At 39.4% G+C, this 11173-nt stretch overlaps 1 long non-coding RNA gene across 1 annotated transcript in view; it reads right to left on the reverse strand.

The window, feature by feature from the left end:
* Positions 1 to 9407, reverse strand: part of LOC106997000 (uncharacterized) — a 31041-nt gene extending 21634 nt beyond the window's left edge. Inside the window, exons 1-2 of the long non-coding RNA XR_001443104.3 lie at positions 9124 to 9407; positions 7839 to 7930 (exon numbers count right to left, since the gene is read on the reverse strand). This is a non-coding gene — a long non-coding RNA (uncharacterized LOC106997000). The remainder of the gene's footprint in view (positions 1 to 7838; positions 7931 to 9123) is intronic.
* Between the last annotated feature and the right edge of the window lie 1766 nt (positions 9408 to 11173).

The following is an 11173-nucleotide window of genomic DNA, read 5'->3' on the forward strand; positions in this document are numbered from 1 at the left end:
CATTTTATTCTATATAAATTCTAGGGATTACTGTGAACTTATTTAGCTAAGGTAGGCAGAAAGGCTTTTCTCAGAGAGTGAAAAAGACTGACCACTTCAAATGAGAGAACTTACTTTTATTTTTTTTTCTGAGTAGTCACTTCTGAAAGATTTTATAGCTTACTTGATTTGATCCCCACATGCCCACCAAAATATATCAGGATTACCAACATCTACTTGATGATCAGTTTCAAAGATGGGGCCAAGAATATCTGAGCTGTGGAGACCTTAATGGGTATGCAAATCTCTCTTCCTTCAAAAACGTGTCTTGATATATAAAGTAAGGATAACAGTAACTATTCATTCAACTTTTCCAGAGCCCCATCAAAGAGGGGATTTCCTTAAACCGTGGTAAAAGTTATTCTTGGCTAATGGGCTTGAAAGGGGTGAGATTCCTTGGCCCTACTTGGCTTGTGGGACAAGAATTTAAATATTGTTTAGGGGCTTCATAGAACGCTTCCTCAATGATGTTTAAATTAGAGGCATTTAATCTTGTTTCAAACTGAAAACTGGACATATATGAGCAAAGGTAGTAATTAACCTGGGTAATAGTGCATTTATTAACAGCTCCCCTCCTCCCTTTGAACCCCATCTCCAAAGAAAGAAACCAATCACAACACAAGAAACCGTCAGAGTAAAATATAATACCAAGATGGCTTTCTGTGATTGTGGGCAATGAAACGTCTACGATAAATCTAGAGAGGAAAAAATCTAAGGCTCTAAACCACTCACTGAGTTTAGCAGCGACAGGTCTGGAAGTTGGCATCTGAAAGCTGAGATCCAGTGAGAGCAGGCTACCTGCACCAACACCCTTCACCTCACACTCGCAGGATGGCCCTAACCCCTTCTCTCAATGCATAAAATTATCGCAAGTAGAATAGAAGTCTTATTGCCTAAAAGCTATTTGGTGAGAGAGAGCTTTATTGTTAGCTTTTAAATTGATGTTTCAACTACTTGGCTGCTGTGGTGAAAAATCCTATATAGTTTTTTATGCACCTCTATACCACAAAATGATTTTTTTCATGCACTAAGTTACTTAAAACTTCTTTAATTAATTTTATTTTGTTAAAGTATCTTCTAATCTCTTAAGGCCTAAAAATCACAAACCAAATACTTCTACTATCCTGCAAAACAGCGGCTAATGGGTAGCCCTAGAATTATATTTGCCTTCAAAATTAGAAAGAAAATATGGATAACCTTTTTCACTCAAGACTTGTGAAGCATTAATACTGAATACTGGAGCATTACAAGTAACATACTATTAAATTTCAGGCAAGCCACTTAACCTCTCTGCCCCTTTCTCCATCTGGAAATTCAGGAGATAAGTAGCCCACATCAACAATACTGCTTCAAAGACAAACTGGTACAAGATTGGAAAGCACTTTACAAATATTAAGTGCTCTGTAATTACTTCTTGTTGTGACAAACTCTATTTTCAGTCCTGTCCAGGAAACAACAAAGAAATGCCCCCTGACTTCCAATCTAAATTGAACAGTACAATCTGGACAAAAATACAGCAGGAAGGGAAATTAGTCTTAAGTAGATCTTTGGCTACTGTGAAAATTGCACTTCTAGGGAGAAATTTGGAGAAGAAATTTGATGTATTGAAAGGGGCTGTGAAATCACAATAATGCTACACCAGTAACTGATTCTTTTCTTTCTTTTTATATAGCCCAACACATATCTCCTCAAAAATTCTAACTCGAAATGGATACTACAGCTAGGGTAGATATTTTAATAAATGTAAGGCATTGCTACAAGAACAGAGGAAGAATTATCCTCTGTTTCTATCCTGAAGTTTCACAAATTTGAACCTTGAAGTTTAGTTCACAAATAAAATTTTCTTGCTTATGAAGGTTGTTAAACTGACAAGTTATTTAACCAACAAGGTAGCCTTGATGAAACATTATATTCTCAACTGTTTAATTGATCAATTAATCAACTAATGTTTATTGACCACCTACCACTATGTGTAAGCTCTTATGTGCAATACAATTTTTAAAAAGAAAAAAAAGAAAAAAAAAGAAAGATAATAATTCTTGCTCTTAAGAGTTCTGAATCTAACTGGACAGATAAGACACATACATGAGACGAGATAAGTGACACCACCAGGTTGTCATTGATACGGGCCAAATGGCTAGTTCAGACTGTAAGTGGGAGACCAAGGGGACAAACATCTCTGGGCTAGGGTGGTCAGGGAAGACTGAACAAGCAGGATAAACACAGGATCTTGGTGGACTGGAGCAAGCAGTGTGGCAGAGTGGGGAATGGAATGGTAAAGAGGTGGTTAAGAGTAGGAGAAATGTTTGTGAGAAGAGAAGAACGAATTTGAAGATGGCTGGGTGAAGCAAGGAAAATCAAAGTATAAACAAACTGTACCCATTCTCTTTCTCTCTCTCTCTCTCTGTCACACACACACACACACACACACACACACACACACACACATGCATACACTGTGCGTGTGTGTGTGGGAGAGAAAATGTTCAGAGGTAAACGTGCCACAAGTTTAACCTTTAAATATTAAACAAATTTAGGTTTTTGCTGTTTTTCCTCCCTCATCTGCCCCTTCCTCCTTCCCTCTCTCCCTCCTTTCTTTCTTCCTCCCTCCCTCCCTTTTCTACCCCCTTTGTCTCTCTCTCCCTCTTTTCCTTCCTTCTTTCCTTTAGCCCTGGTCTGCTTAGGAACTGGAATACCTGTCACTTTCAATAGTCCTTGGATGCAAAAACTCAGAAATTCTTGTGACTGCTTCTGAAAAATTCCAGGGCTTCTAGGTCTCCAGATTCCAGAATCCGATAAAAAAGGAGCTCAAGAAGCCACTTAGGTTAGCTCCTCTGAAACAAGTTTGACATCAGACCCCTGCAACAACTTAACAGCTTTCTGGGCCAATCCCAATATAGCTTTGATGCTATTAGAAGAAAACAACTCTGGGAAATCTTCAACTTACTCTATTCAGAAATGAGACCTAAATCTCTCAGATCATGATTGATTTTTTTGCCATTTGTTAAATGTGTTATTAAATGTGTTATTACACATCAATGAAGTATTTTGGTAAAATGCTGACAGCCTCATGTTGAAGACCTAATTTCCAATTCAAGAGCAGGCTGCAGGTCAGCAGAAACTAGCTGCGTACATTGCAGTGTCTTCACCAGTGCTATCCCAGGGACATCAAGGGAGAACAGGAGAGGAGAGAAAAGGGAAGGAACGAAGAGAATGCCTTTCATTAAGGACTCGCATAGGAAATTACCCAAAATGTAAGTTGAGGTGCTAAAGAGCTCGTGTTGACTCTTTTAGATTCCTGATATGTTATATTCACAAATAGCAGTCGTGTCAACTTACTGGGTATTGAAGTAAGGGGAACGGTGGGAAACAGACACACACATGCACACCAGTTACCACGAACATACATTATGCATACAGAAGGTTCTAATTTAGAAAATGAAGGAACTAACATTCATTTCTAGAATAACAGAAAACTATAATTCACTGAACAATAGAGCAGTCATTTTGATAATCATTTTGTTGTAATAATTGTGTTCTTTAATGTAAGCATTTTCATAAAATATATCTTTTGCTTTTCAAACAAAGCATTTCAATCATCAAAGTAGGTCACTGTGGCTTTGAGGACAGTTTACAAATTGGCTCGACTCTGGAGAAAACTTTTGAAGAAAACTCTGTAATGTATGGAAGCCTTTAAAATTGAACTTTATTTGGATTTGTGGCATTTGGAAAAGTGGTCTATAAAAAAATTTGGAATTAGGCCCCATCATATCCATAATCTTTGGGGAAAACTAAGGACATTATTATAATTAACTTTTCTTTCAATGAATTTACTGGAATTAATGAGCAGTTTTTATTCTCTTAGAAAAATTCAACACACAGCTATACATTGAACTAAAATAGAAAAATCAAGATTATTGCATTAGATCAAGCAGTAACTTTATTTTAAAAACCTAAAAAAAAACAATTTGCTATGAAGTCTTTTCTTCAAGATGTTTATTTGCCCTAGTATATTCATTTTCTTACTGCAAGAGATCGAGGTTGAGGTTCTTCATACATCTAGAGTTGATCCTCTCTCTCAGTCTCCCCTCTCTCTCCCCCTCTCCAGCTCTGTCTCCCCTCCCTCTTTCTCTCTTGGCAATTCTCCTGAAATGCCTAAAGCAAAAGGGGGTTATTGATGTCTTCCAGGACTTTAATTGCAAGAACAGCTTTATCTCCTAGGCAGACAGATACTACACAAATGTTTGGTTTGCTGCATATCACACAGTTAACAAGGTTCTTATAGGTTCAAGGAAAATAGATTGTAAGACTTTGCCAGGAGGACTTAACATTCTGGAAAACAAATGAACAGATAATTCTGAAGAAACTGAAATTTTAAAAAATAACCAGTAGTTAGACATAATCCTACAAAAAGAGGTAGAGTGAGAGTTTTTTAAAAAGATGAGAATAAACGTAAAAGGCAACGAAAGAGGTTGTTTTTAAATTCTTAATAAGTACAACTATTCTTAGAAAATGGTCTGTGCATTGTAATTGCCCTTCTTTCTGATCTAACAATCCAATCATTTTATTCCAAATTGTTTAAACTATAGAAAAACCTGATGAAAATAGCTCTTTCATCAGACTTGCATGTTTCAGTTGAATGCTAAGTACATCTTTCAACTAAGCTTTAAACATGCAGTTCATCTGGAAGCTGGGCGGGTATCTCTTCCATGCTCTTTCCTTGCACTGCCACCAGGAAAAGAAATAATGAAGTGTCTTCATATGCTCACTGTGTGCATGTGTCCAGACTGCTTTTACAGACTTACCAGTGGGCTTTATTTGTGCGTAAGTTACAAGACTCTGACATTTACGACCCTCCAGGCAAATGAGAGCAAAACGAAGAGATTCTCAATCTTAAAGCTGTTTACCAGCTGCTGGAAAATGTCGGCTTTGGGCACCCACAACCCATACAAAATTCAAAGGTATTAGAGCTGTCCCTTCTTCTGTCAAACGATAAAACACAAAAGCTGCACAATAGCTGCAATATATTGCCAAACTAAATTAACACATGAGGCAGAAATGACTGTACTTCTGTGAGAAATGGAGTCTTGAAAGGCCAGTTCTTTCCTCAGATCCCACGAGTTAAAGTGCTGAAAAGCAGACATTGTGGTTATGGTTCCCCGCCATGTGGTGTTTGTTGAATTCTCACTGGATATCCTAAAACACTTAAGCCTAAAGGGTTTAGGATGTCTACAGAGGCCGTAATTTGGAGACAACAACTTTATCTTTGTGGGAGATGCAGGGTACAATACAAATGTTTGTTGAGTTCCTTCTCTCTTCCTTGACAAGGAGCTTATTAAACAGTTCTCAAGCAGATTTTATGGGAAAGTAAATGATTTCATGGAATTCTCATGGCTTAGCATGCTAAAGCTAGAGGCTTCAGTCAGGTGACACTCCAGGTTTACAGGGAATTGAAGGCAAGTTGGAACGCAGTTCATCAAATGTCAATAAGGTTTGAGAAATATACTTGGACGTGGGGCTTGAAGGAAGATGCCAAGAAATTGCAGACCTGGGAATGGTCACAAAGAGAGAGAGATAAACATGCCAGGTGAATGTAGAAGGTGAGAGGAGAGGTCACAGGGTACCTAGAGATTTTCTAATCCAAAGACTATTCTTCAGGTTGGAGAAATTTCTCTTACATTAAAGAGACTACTTGGGCCATAAGTGTTTAGGATGGATAGTCAGAATAATAGAATTTTCAAACTGCTAGGAATGTGACATATTTATAAACCATACATATTTATAAACCATCCTACCTCTGCTTTTGTTTTTCCAGGGCCTTCCCATTGCGTTTCAAATGAAACCCATGGTTTGGCCTTCCTTATGCCTCCACAGCCCTGCAGCATGTGGCCTTTCAGGCTTTGCCTCAGCCTGCTCTCCCTGGGGCCCCTCCCGTGTCAGTCCTCAGGCTGACCTGTCTTGCCAGCCTCAGTGCCCCTGGCCATCATGCAGCTTCAGCCTAATGTTCTTTCTTCACCTTTCATTGGATTCATTGTGTTTGTGTTTAGTCTACTTCCACTACACAGTGAATTCCATAAGGTCAAAAAACATGCCGCTCTCATTCTCCATTTTGCCATCAACATGTATCATAATACCTGGCTTCTGGTAGTTGCTACACAAATACTTGTTCAACAGAAGAATACGAATGAGGTCACTGGGGTCAAAATAGGTAGAGTAATTTCCTCAGACTCTCCCAAATCATTAATAGCAGAACTAGGCTAAGAACTCAAGTTTCCTAAGAAATACTGATTTCTAAGCGTGGTTAGAATATTCTCAGGTAAGAGTTCATTGACCTTTCTGCAGTTAGCATTTATGCTTTTGGAGAGATTTGGGAGGAGAAGCTTTTTTTTTTTTTTTCAGGACACTATTGAACCCAATTGCTGTATGAGCATCAGGAGGGTAAACTGGGTTGTATATATTGTAGTCGTTTCTCCTTGGCCGTGTTCCACCTCCCAAATCCTCTTTAGGGTTTTCATCCTATTTGCTCTTGTCCAGAGCTACTCCTTGAATCCTATGCGCACTGGTCCTCACTCTCTGGTTTTTCTTCTTTTCTTATCGTTAGTACATGCTCTTCTCTGCCCTTTGGAATGTCCTATCTATGCACCAAGGTAATTACTTTGGGGTAGAATTGCAGCTTTTTAATTTCCAGTGCTTATTTATGGGAAGGGCGAGGGGAAGCAAGACAGAGGGAAGGGACAAGGTGGTTAAATAGCATTCTGTTGTCAGCCTAGGTATGAAGCCAGCCCTTTATTAGATGTTATCTTGGCTCTGCCTGTGTTAGAGAGAGAGAATTTATTTACTTTTTTGTTAATATTTTAAAAGGAAATCTCGATACTGGTTTTGTAACTCCCCAGAGAATCTTCAGTAGCATAAAGGGTGTTACAAAATTCTAAAGTCTCAAGAAGCAAAACCACTTAAACTAATAAACATGTCATATAATACTTTGTGGGGCCTGGGGAAGGATAATATCATGAAATCAAGCAATGATCAGCTTTTTAAAACTCCCAAAAGGACAATCATCACAGGCTGAGTAATTTGTTGTTGGTGTTAGTTTTGTTTTGTTTTCTTAGTTTCATCTTTCCTCCATAATTATCCTGTTTGTGCTCATAAATGCTTTTGTGGGAATAATATTTACGAATAATAGCTACTTTTTACTGAATACCTACTGTGTGCCAGGCACTTTACATTGTCTCAAATCCTTATCATAACCTTAATAGGTAGATATGGTTATTCATATTTCAAATGAGAAAATTAACACCTAAAGAAGTTATGTAAGTTGCTCAAGATCACATAACAAGGACTGTCAGACCACCCAAGCCTGTACCTACCTTCAGTAGCTGTGCCCTAGGGTGGCTGGAGATCAATGTCCATTGGCCCAAATACACAATCTAAGGAAAAAGTCTTGTGTTTGTTATGCAAAGCCTGCTTCAAAATAATTCACTTGATCTTCTCATCTCTCTTCCAACAAATTTGCCACCTTGGGTTTCATTCTATGTAGAAATTGTAGATGTGAAAGTACTTTGCAATATGTCATGTTATATGCAAACAAAATTAAGTAAATTTGAACTTGAACCATTGGATCAGAGTCTAGTGTACTGGATATTATATCAAGGCCAGCAGACTCAATTTTTAAATAGCAAACAGCCTTTTTACTTATTTTCTCAAGCTCTCCATATATCTATGATGCTCTTATTTGGTGTTACCTACCCAATTGTGAACTGCTCTAAGACATGGGGTAGGCTGAGCCTGGTGGCTCATACCTGTAATTCCAGCATTTTGGGAGGCCAAGGTGGGAGGATCACTTGAGCCCAGGATTTTGAGACCAGCCTGGGCAATATAATGGACCTTGTCTCTGCAAATAATAATTCAAAAAAAAAAAAATTAGCTGGGAGTGGTGGCACATGCCTGTGGTTCTAGCTACTAGGGAGGCTGAGGCAGGAGGGTCACTTGAATCTGGGAGGTTGAGGCTGCAGCGAGCTATGATTGTACCACTGCACTCCAGCCTGGGCGACACAGTGAGACTGTCTCAATAACAACAATGGCAACAACAACCAAAAGATATGAGGTACATATTCGATCTTTCAGAAAGCATCAGGCTCTTGGGGAGCCCACAACCATAGAACTTCTTTGTTTAATATAAACACAGACAGAAACTCAAATAAATGTGTCTAATTTACGTTCATGTTTCTATCGTTTCATTGCTGGCAGTGATAGCCAGAAACTGAGGACCCTGAAGTCACCTTTGATACAAATTCCCTCTCCCAGAGTCCTCTCTACACCTCTGGCTCCCTCACAGTGAGCTTCAACATTCCTCACAACCAAAAAACACAACAAAGCCGGGCATAGTGGCTCACACCTATAGTTCCAGCACTTTGGTAGGCCGAGGCGCGTGGATCACTTGAGGTTAGGAGTTCAAGACCAGCCTAGCCAACATGGCAAAACCCAATCTCTAATAAAAATACAAAAATTAGCTGGGCATGGAGGTGCATGCCTGTAATCCCAGCTACTTAGGAGGGTGAGGCAGAAGAATCACTTGAACCAGGGAGGTGGAGGTTGCAGTGAACCGAGATCACACCACTGCACTCCAGCCTGGGCGACGGAACAAGAGTCTTTCACAAAAAAAAAAAAAAAAAAAAAAACCCATGCCTCTTGGAATTTAGGCAATGTATGATTAGGCAAGTATTAAAAGTTATTTTAAAGGCTAAGTAATAATATTTGGTGATACTTTTGGTCAACTAAAAAAAGCAGAAAGCAAAATTTTCTCTCTGCTATTGTGTCAAAAGAGTATTTTAGAAATATTAAAGGCCTCCCCAGTGTTTCGTTTTCTGCCTTGACCTTTGCCTTCATTCAAACACCAGATTAGACCTTCATCTCAGGAAGAACTCAGGATGGCAACAAGCACCAAAAAGGAATCTTTTCAGATTTCTACGTTTTTTAAGTCTAGCTCCTTAGGAGAACTCCTAGTCTCCTTAGGAGACTCAAACTAGAAAAAGATTGGAAAAGGAGAGTTGGAGAAGCAGAGAGGGCGGGGGCGTCGTTAGGTACCCGAGAGATGGGTCTGCGCTTTACTCCACAGGCTGAGCTTGGGAAAGGAGGCAAGACCCCTCTGAGAAGAAATAAAAGTATTGGGGAGGATGCAGAGTTCCCAGCCCCCGCACACTGTGGGCGTTGAAAAATGATCTCCTCACACCCCAAAATAGCACAGAGGAGGCCCTGAAACCAGATGGGGCCGCGTGGGTGGAAACAAGGGGGTTTTCTTCAGTGGCTGGCACTAAACAGCACCTAAGGAACAATCAGGATGAAGGTCTCAGCCGATGCCGCTGTGGCTAGAGGACGGTGAGGATTTGATGCAACTCAGGGAAAAGTGGGGGAGGCTTGGCAAGAATGGAATTTGGAACAGGAATCAATGTATGGAGTCAGAGGAAAGTGCAGTAGGTATTTTGCTTTTCTGCATTTAAGGACTAAATTTTATACCTCCTAACCTGTGATTAAAACAAGAGATGAGGAGTGACATAAAAAAATGAAGAAAATTTGTCTGGATTTCTCTGAACCTCCACTTCTTCGAAAGAAGAATAATTAAAATGTTTAGAACCCAGAATTAGTGTGCGCAGAAGAAATAATAGACTACTATCTAATATATTAAAGTAATTATTTGTTGAGGTCATTAGATTGTAAATTTTTCTTTCATTTTTATTTCCCATGTTTATGGAGATTTTTGTTGTTGTTCCTGTTGTTTTAAGAAATAAGATGAAGAGAAAGGACAGAGCAAAAAAGGAAGTAAAGAAAGAAAAAAGACAGTAAGAAAAAAGGACTTTTAAGTAGTATTGTGTAGTTAGAACATATTACCAGTGGTTTAAAAAAAATGAGATTGGAAATGTGAATGGGGAGAAATTTTAAAGCATCTAAAGTTTCAGACTAAGAAATGTGGACAGTATCCTATAATCAATGAAGGGCCATGTGGACTGCATCCTGTAATCAAGGAAGGGTTTTAAATATTGGGGTAACATGGTCAAATCTATGTTTAAAAGCATTCTGGTCATTTCGGAGTGAGATTCCTAAGAACAAAGGCAGTGAAATAATTCCCAGACAATTGCAGTAACATAGACATAAAATCATGGGGGCACCCAGGCAGCGGCAGCAGGGATGAAGAAGCAGGAGTCGATCAAAATTTTTAAAGAGGTAGCAACTTAGTTAATGATTGGTTCTCAGAGAAAAAAAAAAAAATCATTGCTGAGACTATCCTGATGTATGGAATCTTCAGCCACAGCTTGAAAGCGCTCCTGTTTTAAGAGGAGATTAAGCATCTTGAGTGTCATTTTGTAACTGGACAGAATCGAAGACTGCTAATGAATGTTGGCCACTTAGCAACCACAAAGCAGCTTTGGGCAACAGCCACAGACGAGCTGTCCTGTGGCTCTGAGCCACCTACTCCCTCTACTCTAAGCCACCTGACAGCTGATGGGAAATGCCTCCAGCCAGAGCTCAAATAAAGCCCTGAAACTTCCAGAGCGTCACTAGGAGGACACTCTCTTCACTGGGAAGGGAAGAGCTGAGTCCAGAGCCCCTGACTCCATTTCCTAATCCATTCCCTTGCACGACATTCTGTCCCAGTGAAGTGTGAGATGGCCACAATGATCTTCCCTTTTTGCCCACAACAAGCAGAAACAAGACCAGTGTGTTCAAACCAGTGTTTATTGAAGGCTCAAGGATTACACAAAGTAAATACATCTGGAGAGCAGCATGAATCCTGGTAACTCTTAAGACACAGCTCACTCTCTGAAGATCACAAGGCCCATCTCATCTTTGTGAGCCCCCGGAAAGAAGTGAGAACAGCCTGTATTTTCCATCCATGGTCCCACATTTCTTTCACTTGGTAGAAGCCATCCCTAAATCTCACCACCCCAGAGTCGCAGCATTCCGTGTGAATAATTTGTATTCTGGGTTTGTTTTATTTCTAGCTGTCCTTTGTCCCCAAAAGCCCTGAGATATTTGTAAAGATTTGAATTAATAAAACAATCTTAAAGGTTTAAAAATTGGGGAAAATTTTAAAAATTGCTCAAACATTTTTAAAACCTTCATAACACAACTATCAGTG

The sequence above is a fragment of the Macaca mulatta genome, chromosome 2, assembly GCF_049350105.2.
Source record: "Macaca mulatta isolate MMU2019108-1 chromosome 2, T2T-MMU8v2.0, whole genome shotgun sequence".
Classification (NCBI taxonomy): domain Eukaryota; kingdom Metazoa; phylum Chordata; class Mammalia; order Primates; family Cercopithecidae; genus Macaca; species Macaca mulatta.